Source organism: Passer domesticus, chromosome 1, assembly GCF_036417665.1.
Source record: "Passer domesticus isolate bPasDom1 chromosome 1, bPasDom1.hap1, whole genome shotgun sequence".
In the NCBI taxonomy this organism is placed as follows: Eukaryota; Metazoa; Chordata; class Aves; order Passeriformes; family Passeridae; genus Passer; species Passer domesticus.
Window position 1 is genome coordinate 39,019,118 of NC_087474.1, and position 14,244 is coordinate 39,033,361.

At 46.3% G+C, this 14,244-nt stretch overlaps 1 long non-coding RNA gene across 1 annotated transcript in view; it reads right to left on the minus strand.

Moving 5' to 3' along the window:
• Nucleotides 1-324: 324 nt before the first annotated feature.
• LOC135297494 (uncharacterized) overlaps nucleotides 325-14,244 on the minus strand; it is a 179,614-nt gene continuing 165,694 nt past the window's right edge. The window contains exons 14-18 of the long non-coding RNA XR_010359476.1: nucleotides 12,070-12,246; nucleotides 10,221-11,559; nucleotides 2,728-8,162; nucleotides 2,112-2,437; nucleotides 325-1,909 (exon numbers count right to left, since the gene is read on the minus strand). This is a non-coding gene — a long non-coding RNA (uncharacterized LOC135297494). The remainder of the gene's footprint in view (nucleotides 1,910-2,111; nucleotides 2,438-2,727; nucleotides 8,163-10,220; nucleotides 11,560-12,069; nucleotides 12,247-14,244) is intronic.

A 14,244-nucleotide genomic window follows, 5' to 3' on the forward strand; every position in this document is an offset into this window, starting at 1 on the left:
CCGGTTGCGAGGGCCGGCAGCAGCCGCCGGGACGGGGCGGGGCGGGGAGCGATCCCGGCCGGGAGCTCTGCCCGAGGACAGCTCCTCACACGCTGCCCCGCAGGCAGGTTCAGCCTCGGGGGTGGTGGTGGAGGGGGACGAGGCGACATTCTGACCTCCATCTCTGTCCCCTCTCTTTTAACCAGATTCGAAACAGCGCTGCCAAATCTTCCGACCTGCGGAACGACCGGGCACACCTCGCCCCCCGCAGCTGCCGCGGGGAATCCCGGCAGAACCCGCTGCGGCCCCGCGAGTGAGCCCCCATGGCATCCCCATCCTCATCCCCATCCCCATCCCCATCGTTTAGCGCGAGATCCGGCTGGCGATCCGGCCGGATTAACGCCGGGCGCTTTGAAATCCGGGTGCCGCAGTGATCCCGGGCCGGGGTGCTTAGGGCTCCCCTTTCAGTTGTTAATTCCCACTAAGCGTTTGTAAGTACCTGCGCTCACAGACCTGTGCGCCTTCAAAACAAGGGCATGCACGCAAATAGCTCCAAAATTACCCATCTGGGTACCGGCAAGACCAAAGGCACAAGCGAGCGGAGTCGTTAGAAAATAATTGAAGCAAATGGGCACTTTCTTTGCCACGTGAATTTCAGCTGGGAATCCCGTTGGCAGGAGCGGCAGTTTCAAAGGTGCCCACACCTGCGGAGCCCGCGCCCGCGGGAGCGCCGAGCCCGGGGGGTCGCCGGGCGGGGGGCGGCGTTGGCCCCCCGCTCTCTTTAAATGGCCCGGAAAAAAAAAAGAAAAAAAAAAGCCATCAAAACAACTTCCATCAGAAAAAACATGAGCTAAGAAGGAAACGGCTGTGGACACCCCGGTGGGACATCTCCTCTCCTCACTCCGGGCAGGAGGGTTCCCCGCCATTGGTACCAGTCCTGCAGAATTGCCTTCCTCGGTTTTGTTTGTTTAGCAGCTGAGATTTAGAATATACAGAGCAAAAGGAATTATCTTCCATTATGAAGAAACAAAAAAGATGTGTGACCTACATCTTCACCCCCGAGTCCACCCAAAACCCCCACACCCCTTGCAACGGAACCACCACAATTTGCTTTTTGGTGACACAAGGACAATGTGAAGTGAATAATCCTTGCACCACTTTTCTCCAAATAAGTTCAGCGTGAAGTATAAGCACTGTGTTTTCTATCACTGATGACTGTGTGGATTCCTAACACATTAGTGAAGGAAAATTTTAGCTAGAAGAATTTGAATTTTACAGATGAGTACAGACAAATGAGCAACACCACAAAGACCGTTAAACCATATCACAAATGCATATTCTTTCATATTGCTTTTTTTTGTTTTCTGTTTTTCTGGAGTTTGTTTGTTTTGACTATTTTTTTCCTTTTTCCACTATTCACATCTCAGGCAGAAGATGTGGCAGAATCCTGGTTCTCCTGTTGCTGACTGCTATGGATTGAAGGGCAGAAAATGATGTAACGAATAGGAAAAGGATTTAAATTGAAATACAGCGCCCTTAAGGTACGACCCATTAGAAAGTAGCAAGGAACTTGGTCTGAGCCTGAGTCAGACCCTGATGTCCACATGGTGATGAGGCCTTGGTAAGCATAACGTTATCATGGCAACATTTCTGCCTATTTTACACGTTATTCAGCTCTACTCAGGCTAAAATCCCACCTTCCAATTTCTCTCATATATAGCCTAAGGCGTAGGGTTTGACAGCTGGGGAACAACAGGGCAGGTAAAATACAGAGCCTCGGGACGATGATAGAAAACAGGGACCCTATCCTTCCATCCTGCAGATGTCTTCCTAAGGCTGTGTTCCAGCTGCAAGCAGGATGGATGTCCTTGGTTCCCGAGAGAAATGCTCGCCTCTGCTGCTCCTCCGGATCTCTTCCCAGCCTCTTCTCCTAAACGACACGTGAGAGTGAGTCAGAGATAAGCAGTCGGCTGTGAGGGATCACAGCAAAGCTCAGGACACGCTTTTCCTTCGGCCCAGGAAGATACGGGAGCAGGGCTTTTCACCCGCGGGGCAGATGGCAGCCACCAGCTGAGCAGGGCACGGGCCTCTCCTCCTCCAGTCACCCACCCTGGAAAAAGAGTGGGACTCACTTTTCGAAGTGAGTCTGTGCTGTGGTGACAGGAGCGGTCAGGACAGCGAGCAGTGATTAGGGAGTGGCAGAGCCGGACCCAGAGGAACTTCACAGAGCGGGTTAAGCTCTGTTGTGTTTGCATTTGAGCCATTGGCTGGGTTGGGATACTGGCGTGCTCCTGCCAGGAAAGTGCTCCCAGTATGCAGCCTTCACCATTTATTTCATCACCTCTGCATGGGGTGTAGTAGGTGGGAGGTTCCAAAGGATGGATTTTTAGTGCATTGCCTGTCTCTGAATGCTAACAGCTCTGGGGACTATTTGATGAAAGGTGGATATTGGCAGACCCTGAGTAGAATAAACACTGTTTAGAAATCCAGATTTGAAAAAAAAAAAAAAAATTCTGCTGCAAATGTGGAAAACCATCCCACCAGGCAGCCATTACACAGGTTTCAGGAAAAAAAAACCCAAACTAAACCAAACCAAACCAACCAAAAAAAAAACCAAAACAAACAAAAAAACCCACTAAACCAAACCAAACCAAACAAACAAACAAAAAAAAAAAAACCCCACAAACACCCCCCCCCCCAAAACAAAACAAAACAAAAAAAAAAAAACACAAAAAACAAACACCAAACCTGAGCAAAGCAAGCCTGCATTTCAATCTGGTAACAGAACAGCTCTGGAAGTTATTGTCCATTTTGTTTCACCTTTCTCCTCCTGACGTTTTGGGTCTTGCCTGTCACATTTCACCATCGAGGAGCCCTCACTAAGGAGCTGTAGGGTGGGTGGTGCCCCCGAAGACAGGACCCACGTGGGGAGCAGCACCAGCATCGGCTGGGGGACACCAGTGGGCACCACTGCGAGCGGCTGTCCCGGTTCGCTGAGCACTCCGCCGGTCCCTGGGGCTCCCCGATTCCAGAGAAAGTGGCCAATTATTTTTCTGTCTGAAAGAGTCTGTGATGTGGCAGAGAATGACAGCTCCAAGGGAGAAAACACCTCTTCATTAAAAAGTGCTGCTAAGCACACTGAATATCCAGATCCCAGCACCCAGTTGCACAAAGGTTAGGATGAGAGCCAAGAAATTACACATTTTCATAGATATTTTTGTACACACACATATATGTGTGTGTGTACAATGTACATGCAGACACAAACACACACACACACAAATATCTACAGGCTCACTTTGAACACAGGGTGGCCAAAATCCTTTAAGTTCCTATGGAGAAAAAAAATCCTGCAGAAGTCAAGTTTTGCCATCAGTTTTGATGTGCTAGGAAAAAACCCCAATTAAGTTGGTTACCAAATGCAAGAAGAGTGTAAGCTTCATGGAAATAAATAATTAGGCATTTGTTGAGGAAAATATTAAACAGAAAAGAGAAAGCAATAATCTCTGTTTTGCACACCTCTCTTTGAGAGACCACAGGAAGAGAAGGTCAGGCTGCTACATTTTGTACGTTTCATTTTATTTAATTTCATTTTGGTGATTTAATGATTGCAGGAATTAATTTTAATGAATCAGAAATATTTCTAAAAAAAGACACAAAACACATATGAATCATGCAACAATGAAGAATTGGGTTTTCTGGTGAGGCACATGGTGTTGTAGAAGAGAACCATTGGTACCAAAGAAAGATCAAAATGGAAGCTGTATTTTAACAGCCTTCTTTTTCTTTTCCTTCAGAAATTGTGAAAGGCATTTTAAGGAAAAGGTGGGAGAAAAAGCAGTGACATCCATGGCTACCACAATTTAGCAAGGTAGGAATAATCATTTCCACAAAGGCTCTGTGGAAGAGTTCAGGCTCCAGGATGAACAGAAGCAGCCCTCAGCCTTACCCCAGCTCCTCATGGCCCAGCAGCTTTCCTCAGCCCAGGTCCCTGGCTGCCTGCGTTCATGCACTGAGCTGCCTGGGCTCAGCAGGCTGCTGCCTCTCTCCCCAGTCACAAGCCTGGCTCTCCCTTTGCCTGCCCCAGGAGGGTGGCCCAAACGGGATGCTCAGAGCATCACACCAAGGTTGTTTTACAGATGAGCCCCACTCCCTCTTGCTCACATGTTTCAGCAAAGAGTCAACCCTCCAGTTATGGCTATCCATTTTTATAGGGGGACATACTGAGATAAACCACCACCAGTTCCATCAAATCTGGGGGAATATTCCAGCTGAACTGTAATCCAGGGGCACAGTGATGAATAAGGAAGGAGACAGATTCCCATATTTGTTGTTCAGAGCTGGGCACTGAGAAATGTGGAAACCCTGTGCTGACAAAAGGGTTAAACCCCTATGACTTTGAATATGCTGCTATTTACTGACTTGTCAGAATCACTAAACAACATTTTTCTAACCATTCCTGCAGTTTTATTTTAAAATTTCCACCTCCCTGTGTCCTCTCACCTGACCAGACAACACAATGCCTTCCTCAGCATCCTAAAGAAGGAATCTGCAGCAAGGTGGAAATATTTGAAATAGAATAAATAACTTCTTCTCATAAACAATTCACAGAACATAACCATTTGTTTTCAATAAAGGTTTAAGCCACAATCACTTATTTTCAGTAGAACTTTAAATTCTACAACAGTGTATCTTTGTTCCTATGTTGCAATGCAGAATTGCTGGGGTTGATTCTGTGATATTCAAATTTGATTGTTTTCTGTTTTAAATGTGTGCAAACATAACCATAACATGATAGTGCTTTTCCATGCTTAGCATATTCATCACCTCATCTTCCTCTCAACTTCTTGATTTGCATGCAAGAAATCTGTTGTTAGAGAGAATGCAATCTGCAAGCCAACAAAATCCTGTCCCATGGGGGGAAGGAGTCAAAGTGGTACACGTAGCTCAGATGAAGAGAATGAAGCATGTACAAGAACCTGATTCTGCATCATATGAAAGGTCCACAGTCTGAGTGCAGTGTGCTAGGTAGAGAATAACTATTGCAACAAGACTCTGGTTGCAGTTCTACCAGGTATTGGCTTTATTGACAGGAGCACACCATGAAGTCTCCAGTTCCCTGGTGGCTGCCTGCCTAATCCTATGGCTCAGGTCTCTGCCCCTCAATCTGTATGAACATTTTAAACTTTGGGCTGTAAATAAACTTTGATAGTAGTTCTACTTAATAATTACCTCCTCCCAAAAAGAGTGTGATTTTAACCTTGATTTTTTCATTTGGTGATCAGTGCAATCTCACCAACAGCTGCATCAGCAAAATGAAGACAACGAGCAGCATTCCAGGAACAAAACCAAAACTGTAGGGTAGAAACTTCCTCCACTGGTTTTGCAGGCAACCCGTTGAACCTTCCCTTGCAGATGAGCAGGGGCAGGGGGGCCAGGTTGTTGCTGGTTGCCTGCCTTCAGCACAAGGGCCAGGGCTCTGTGCTCAGCAGGTCTGGGTCTGTGCACTGCTCAAGCACCCATGGTGCTCCTCTGGCCCAGTTTAGGCTCAGGCACGTGGTCACATTTCTGTCCAATGGGTCCATGCACTCATTGGAGGTTTAGCCCTCTGCAGGTGAGGGGGCAGCACCTAGCTCAGGGCAAAGGCTGCTGGTGCACAGTCAATCTGTTGTCATGTTTTGAAGAAATCAGAGCCCAAGCATGAGTTTACTGACCAACAACCTGAAGCCTACAGTGCTTCGGATTTAGTACTAAGAACCTTAAAACCAGATTTGTGGAACCATGGTCTGGTGGGCTTGCAGCTCCTGACCCACTGTAGCATCTTAAGGCATCTGGAGATAAATTATAATTTTCTTGCAAGTGTTGCACCCTTTACTCTGGCTGTCTGGCAGGTCACAGCACAGCCGAATTTATGGCAGGGGCTGGGGCAGTAACATTGTCAGGCCTTCTAGCTCCAAGCAGAGCAGCAACTAGAGAGTTAAATCAGTCAGCACTGGTTTTTCTCTCCAGATTTGATCCCAAACACCCAGGACAGAAGCAATTGCACCTCTCTGAAACAGCTCTCCACTGCCTGCCTTCCTCTATATTCACTTGCATAAAACCCAGAGTCAAAAATTTGCCAGCCCAAAATAGTAATAGGCAGTGGCAGATCACGCCTAGTTGCACTTTCTGTCTCTCTCACCAAAGTGTAATCTAGTGGTATCTGATATGGCTAAGAGCTAGAAGGATGATTTACTATGCTTGGTTAGCATAAAGCAGCTCAGGCTGCTGCAGGTTCACAGCATTTTGCTTTGGGGCATGCCCTTTTCATCACTCCTATTCCCAACTGTGTCAGGTAGGCTGGTCCAACCTTTGGTGGGCTCTCCTTGTCAGCCAGAAACCTAAATTAGTGCTTAAAATTCATGATCATATCCCAATCCCCATGTGGTTGTGCTAGGAGTCATATGCTATCCTGCAGGGGCCAAAACCCATCACAGAGGGGCGAGGTGATCCCATGAACCCCTATGACCACTAAAGCATGCTGAAAGCACAGGCTTGCAAACTTCTCTAGCTGCACTTTGTGTCCATTACCTGAGCAAAGCCTTTGCCAAAGCTGACTTTGAATTTGCTCCCCATTATCCAACATTTCCTTCCAAATAAGTATGAGTCTGCCAGAGACTTCTTATTTCTCTGCAAAGATGCAGACTCTGTACAGTGCTACTCAGATGAAATTTGCCTCAGTCTCTTTATTCAGCTAGTGACAGGTCTGTGGGAGACTCTTTAACCTATTGCAGAGCCTATCTCACTAAGCATCCATAGTTTTCAACTGATACATCTAAAGCATCCCCAAAAGCTGACTGAGAAAAGTATGTTGAGCCATATATCATCTTCTGTAAAACTGCAAGAGTTTCAGTAACATATACTGTTTTTTAAAGAATATGTTGCTGTTTCCACAGAAAATATTCAAAGGTCTGTGAATTAGAAGATGTGCTCAACTCTGCTGTAGTGAATCCCTGAAAGGCACAGGTGAACAGCCTCCAAAGGAAAGAGGACCACAGTGATGTCTATTAAATCCTGACTGAATACTCAACTCGCCACAGCTTGCTGCTTTTGGAAATTCTGACTTAATAGAACTTGCAAACAGTTATAAAAAACAAGATGTAGAAATTATGTTTGTAAAAAGAAAATGCTAAAAAATGCTTAGCATAATACCACTACAAAATTGAGTTAAACAAAAGTATTATATAAAAGCATTAAGTATAGCCAAACTGCTGTTAAAGCAATCTGCTCTGAAGCACATATGCAGGGGCATTTGAACTGTGACAGCTGAAAAAAAAAATCACAATTACATCAACTTTTCAGGCTGAACTGTTACTATCATTCACAGGAAAATAAACTAGTGAGTAAATGAAAAAAAAATTACAAGGTTCCCCCCATCATATTTCTCAATAGCAATGGTTGCGGCTCACATGAGCTTGTCAGAGATTTACTGGGGTTGAAACATCGCTGCTAAGTTTAGCCACTGTGTTTTTCCATGCAGCCCCATCCCAACCCCCTCTCCCCTGCTGCCTCAGCAGGTTCCACCCCCAGCATTCCAGCTTCACCTTTTCCACTTCTGTTTTTTCAGTGTGGGCAAGTGTGTGGTGTAAGCATCCTTACTATTGACTCGCCTGGTCTTGCACTACCACAAGTCTGTGCCAGCATCCAGGCTCTAACCTCTTTCCCATTTTCCCAGCAGTACTCTGGATCTATGTCCTGCTGTCCTGTGAGATGAATTGCCTGTGTGTCGCTGCTGGGGGTGACCAGGGTGGCTGCATGCTGACACAGGCCCTAATGTCATCCCACAACTGCTGGTACCCATGCATTGCCCCATCAGCCTCTCAGCACATCACATCCAGGGAGCTGGCTTATCTGGTGGTCCATATCCAGCTGGGTTTCCTGTAGCCAGCACTGAAGTACCCCAGGGTATACAACAAGCTTTTTATGGTCTCAACACTTTAAACTTGCACTGGAGGGAAAACAGAGCAGATGGTGCCCGGACTGGGAGCAACTCACCTTTGACGTCTTCTGAAAGCACAGCCTGGCCAAAGGCCACTAGCAGTTCTAAATAACTTGAGCACCTACATCTCTGTCCTTTCCTGCTCGTACTCTGGCTCTTGTTGTACCAACCACATGAGAGGTGTTCAGCCATCAGTGCTGATGCTCTGGAATTGAAAATGCCTAATGTTAGAAATTGATTATGCTACATTGCAGCGGGCAGGTGCAGAAACAGTCATAGGTTGAGTTTGGCTAAATTACCTGTCTTGGCTACAAAATAACTTGTCCTTCTTAACACTGAAATAGAGACAAATCTTACTAAGCAATCTTATAGTTAAATATGTTTTTGAGAATAGTGATGGCAGTTGAAATACAGCACTAAAAAACCCCAAACTCTTGGCCATGTAATTTATTTAGAAGAAAAAAAAAGTACAGGTTTATTTTCATACATTCTCCTTAACCCCTACAGGCTGTGATATCACATGTGTAAATTCAAATTAACACTTCTCCCATCTGGATTTCTGTATATTTAAATTGGAAGCTTGGGATAACATTTTTCTCTTTAGAACAAATGCTTGTGAGAAGCTACCATGTTTGAAGAGCAATGGGTTGCTGACCAGTCTAGTGTCCTAGGAAAACAGAGCCAACCCTGAAATTACTTTGTCAAGTTGTTTTTTTTTTTAATGTTTAGCCTTCACAGCCTGAGGAGACATCAGTGTCTTTGAAGGCAGGGCACATTAGCTGATAAATATTTTTCTGCAACTTTGTTAAGCCCTTACTTTTACCATAGGCATGACCTGCTATCTCCACATTTTTTTCCCTCAGTCCCCTGTGCAGCTGGGCACTGTCAGCAGCATCACACTCTACCTCTGGGGCACCCTGTTCATGGGGGACCACGGCAGCTGCTCCACTCACTCCTCACTCAAATCTCCTCTGAGGCAGGAGGGCAGGTGTGGGTACAAAGGGATGGGTGCCCCGATGAGAAAACCAAAACCCCAAGAAGAAACCTCCCAAAACATCCACTGCCTCTGGGGCAGAGGAGAGCATCACCAGAGCTGGGCTGCATTGCCCTGCTGACACCCTTCTTGAGAGAGCCAGCACTTCTACCTGCCCCTTCACCCTGGCAGATGGGCTGAGCCTGAGTGAGAGGTTATGATTTGCCAGCACACGCTTCACTCAGCTGCAGAAAGGCGTTAGAGTGAAGTCCTCAAAACCAAGTAGGAAGCACCAGCCTGTCTCTCTCTGCCACACTTTTGCTTGCAGCTTCCCCCAGCTCATCCATCCCTCACAGCAGGGCAGGAATCAGAGAGGAAACTCTGCTTTGCAATTCCCAAACAGATGCTCTGCCAGAAACACCAATGAACAGAAACAGCTGCTCTTCAGCTTCCTCCTTGCTCTCATGGTGTCTGAAGAATCTTCTCCATGTAGAGAAACAGGGAGGAAGCATTCCCTGGGCTCTAGATGCCCCATCCGAGCTCTCCTCCTTGGTGCCAGCACAAAGGGCAGGAAGCAGCAATGCTCAGCAGATTTGCCTCAGCTTGTTTTGGCTGGCTCAGGGGAGGAAAAGCCTCAGAAGTCAATTGGCACAGCTTGAAAGGAAATCCCAGCACCCCCCACTCCACTCCCATCCTGCCTGGTCCAGACTCCGATGCCTGTTCCCAAACCCAACAAGCTCTGCTGTAGTAAGCTGAGATGGTTCACTAGACTTCAGCTGCTGCGGATCCCTACTCTGTCCACACAAGGGTAAGGGAAGAGCTGGACTTCCTGGGGCTGTCCTGAAGCATGGACATGAGCAGCTGGAGGAAATGCTGCTGCTAGTGCCGGCTGGTCAGCATGGGGTGCGCCACAGTTTCAGCAGGAGGCTGGGGGAAGTGACGGGCTGTTTGCTGACATGATCACAGCTTTTAAAAACAAGCTTATGCTGCAAAAGCCAGGACATCTCAGATAATGCTTTTCAGCATGCTGCTGGCTGGTATGGCAGCTCCCAACAAGTGCAATTCAGAATGGCTCCACGTGAAGCCACACATGGACCAGAGAGCAGCCAGAAACCTGGGGCAGGATGCTGCAGCCCTTGGGCCAGAGGTGAAGCTGTGGGTGATGCACCAGGTGGCAAGATAAACCTATGGGCTTTCAAGGACTCTCCCTCCATCCCTACCTGCAGCAGCCACACACATTTCACTTTTCAAGCTGCAGTGTCATTTCTTGCTCTCAGGTAAAGTTGTTACCTGACTGGAACTGGTGCCAGGTCCTCCCCAGCCTGAGCTGGTGCCATCAGGCCAGTGGGAATCCAGTCTCATCTCTTCAATGCAGAATGAATCATGGATGGCTGGTGTTCCTCTCACTCCCAATGCATCTGGAAAGGCTCCTTCAGCTGACCAGGTGGCCATGCACCAGTGTCACAAAGCCCACATGTCCCCATATGCCATGGGACAGCCACAGGGCAGGCAAACAGTGCAGTGTCATTGTGGGCACAGCAAAGACTCCAGCAGCTCTCACCCATGCTGGGTCTTAGCCAACAGCTGCACACCTGCAGTGTGCAGAGCCCAAGGTCTTGCCTACTTTCATGCAATCAGGGAACAGGAATATGGATAGCATCACCAGTGGGAGAGGTTGTAACCTTTTCATAGTGGTATCATTACCTCTAGAACATATAAGTTCCAGCATGTTTCTGTACAATATGCAAGTAGCCTTTTTTCCCCAAAAGTAAAGCTCCAAAAGAGCTGAAGTTGATGAATTTCTGCCTCAAGTGGTGACCTCATTCCTCTTACACTCCACTCCTCCCTTTCACTGTTTTTGTCTCAAAGAGTCCTTCTCACACTGAATTCCTGGTTGTTCATGTGGCCCTTTAATTCACTCAGCTGATGGAGAATCCTCAGTATGATTTTCCTGTGGCCATTCACATGAAAATCTTGATTTACTCTGTGTTAACATTTTGCTGAGTTGAGTCACAGCAGGGTCTGAGGAGCAGACTGGGCAGGTGGAGAAAAGAAGGGACGAGCAGAAGGAAACAGGACATCTCCCTGTTGATGGCAGAGACCAGCACAGTTGCATTACCACAATTCCACTGATTAAACATATTTTAGAGAAGCAGCTTTGTTGATTTAAAAAAAAAATTAACAGTAGAAGATCAGCTTTCTAGACACTTTAACTCTTCCTTCAAGATCTGATGTTTTCCTCTAGAAAAATGCTCTTGCTCAAGCAGAAAGACTGTGCTTTATGCAGGACTGACTAACAAATCCTACAGCTTGTGTTGCAGAGAAGGGAGGTTAGAGGCATTCAGATACCAGTTTAGCCAGCAAAGGCACCAGGTACAGGTATAATTCTCCTGGATGTACTCAATGCTTTGCCAAAGCCAAGACCTCGGTGTCCTGCTCTCACTCGCTGCACACTCTTACTGCTCAAAAGAAGTGACTGCTGGTTTTCTTGAACTCAGATAAGTCTTTCTGTAGTTAATCAGTAATACCTCGCACTTCTTGAAAGATGTGTTATTGTCAGCACTCCTGCCCTTCCAGCCGTGTTTCCAGTTCCTGTCTCTGATTCGTTCTTCATTTTTGTCAGGGGGATCTGAGACAATAAATGTTAAGTACCGCAATTATTGTGTGTCGTTACTTATCATGGGCGGTTACTGTGCATTGTACTTGGAGAAGCCTGAATCCCCAGGGTTGGAGGCACCTTTAAAAACCCAAAACAATCAAGCCCATCAACAATTTATCTGTATGTTTGTTAATACAATGGAACTTGATCCAAAATAGCATACAATGAAAAGACCATATGTCTTCAAAAGAATTTCCTTTCGACCACACACATAAATGTCAAATTATTTGATTAAAGGAACTGAGATTCTGCACTTAATTTATTCCTGGCCTACTGCATGTTTCATCACATGCAAATGTTGGTTGTTTTTTTTTTTTTTTCCTGGGGACAAAGGAAAAGGTTTTTGCTGTGCTGTTCTATCTACTATCTCCTTAAACAAGTTGAAAAATCATTTTGGCTTTGCTGGGACTTTGAATCAAGTTACACAAATCTGCTGACTTTATTGGGCAGTTTGGGTCTGACAACAACAATTTAAAGCACCTAACAAGGTTGCCACCATTGAGTGTTGTTCATGTGGCACATTTGGCATATATGGTGCTCAGGTCTGAACTGGTGACAGTGGGCTGTAGGTCCAGCATTGTTCGACTGGCTCTTACTCCAGCTCTGGGGAAGGCAGCTGCAGTGCATTCAGGAGCAGGGAACCCACGGCAGAGCTAGCTGAAAAACAAGCAGAGAGGTGGGAAGGATCAAGTTCATGGCATAAGCAAATACTCTACAAATCATCAAGAGACTAACTAGATGGCCACAAAGAGACTTTTGTCGAGGGTTTTATGCAGCTAAAATCAATTCATTCACTTCATCTGTTTTGAACATACTGGAGATGCAGCTAAAGATGTCACAAATGGTTAGAGTTGCCTGGAAACCTTCAAGGTGTCAATTGACCATATTTTTAGGTGCAGGAATGTTACATGGACACACCACAATTTCACCAGTGATTTGTTTAAAAAACGAATGGAGTCAGAAACCTACAAGGGAATAAAAATATCAGGAGAGTGAAGCTGAGTTGAAGCAGGGTAACTCAAAATCAATATTTTGCTTTTAAACTCTTAAGGGGAGGCCCAGGAGGGCTGCACTCATTTTGTCCTCCTTCCTTATTGTCCTCGGAGGATTGGCTGAGAAGTGACAAGGCTGCTCCTTACTTACTGCAGGACATTCCTCACTAACAAGCCACTTGTTAGAGTATTCGCTTCCCTGCCCAGGGCCCGGCTTTCATCACACAATGATGAAATTTGCCAAATTTGAAACTAGAGATGGAAAATGGGCTCCTCTCCTTTTGTCGTAGGAATGTGTTGAATGTCCCTCTGTCCACAAACTCTGATCTGTACACGACAACGGGTCACTGCATCTCCAGCATCTTCAGCACAACCCCGAGGGTTTGCACTCAGGGAGTAAATTCAATCTGAGGTTGCTCCAGAGACTGAGCTTGTGGTGAGAGGAAGAAGTGGCAACACAACTGTATCCTGCCCCTTTCGCTCGTGGTTATTTTTCTGTGTCTTTGTCTAGCACCACTGGGGGGAAAGGAGGCAAAAGTTTGTAGGTGTTTTTCTAAGTAGAGGTGGACAAAAGGCCGCAAAACTTCTGGGATACCATTTTCTCTAGTTCTTACAGTGTAAAAAGAAATGTCTAGAAATTATTATAAGGTCCTTAGATGCTTGACTCCCAGACTGGCTCCTTGGGGCTACACATACCCAGACAAAGCACAGCCACACTGAGGGATGGGTTTCAGGATGGCAGGTTCAGACATTTCACAATGGTCATGACAAAGATGCTGCATTGAAAAATTCAGAATCTGTGATCTCACGTGGTTGTGTTTGCTGGACTCGAACATCTGAGAGTGAAGTACCCATCCTTCACCAGGGTGAATGAAACAGAAGCAGATTTCTTTTCCTCCCTTAAACAAGGAATATTTTAGAGATTAGTTACTGGCCAGCTGAAATTGTGGATGACCCATTAAAGACTCCAGTTTACCAATACCCACCTGTGCACCCCTCTCACCTCTCCAAGACACAGAAAGGGGCCTGTGGTCCTGCAAGCCTTGTCCTTGGCATCACAAGGGAGCTGTGATCATGGCACAGCCTCTTTCCTGACCCATGAGGCAGCAGACACACCATGAGCAGAGCTACTAAGGAGAATGGGTGGGACAGCAGAATAACAGAGCATGTAAATCTACAAAGTCATCCAGCACCAAACTTCAAAAACTATTTTATCCAAGTCCTAAGTTGACAGAAGATGGGTGCCTCGTGACTTTCAAAGCTCTGGACTTAAATCCTTACAAAAAAGTGAGGCAAGCTCTCAGCCATCCCTTTGGACTCTTTGCAAGCCAATAAACCAGAATCAGCACAAGCAGAGGGTAGAAGAGTCACGGTGATTGTCCCTGCTCTGCTTGGTTCAGAGCTATACAGTTCAGTAGGAACTTCGCCTTGTGCTCAAGATCACCTCTTGAAAGAACATTTCCAGAAACATCTGTTGCAGAAGGTACAAATATTTGTGGATCCTGAGCCTCGAGATCAACACCAGAGCAGGGTGTAAAGGCTGTGTAGTATCTTGGGAAGCCAAGGCTCCTGTCTCCTTTCTCTGTGATGGCAAGGCCCTGTCAGGCAAGCAGAATCACAGACAGAGCTGTGGGACTTAGTTTCTGCAGAAGTTCAGGCAACA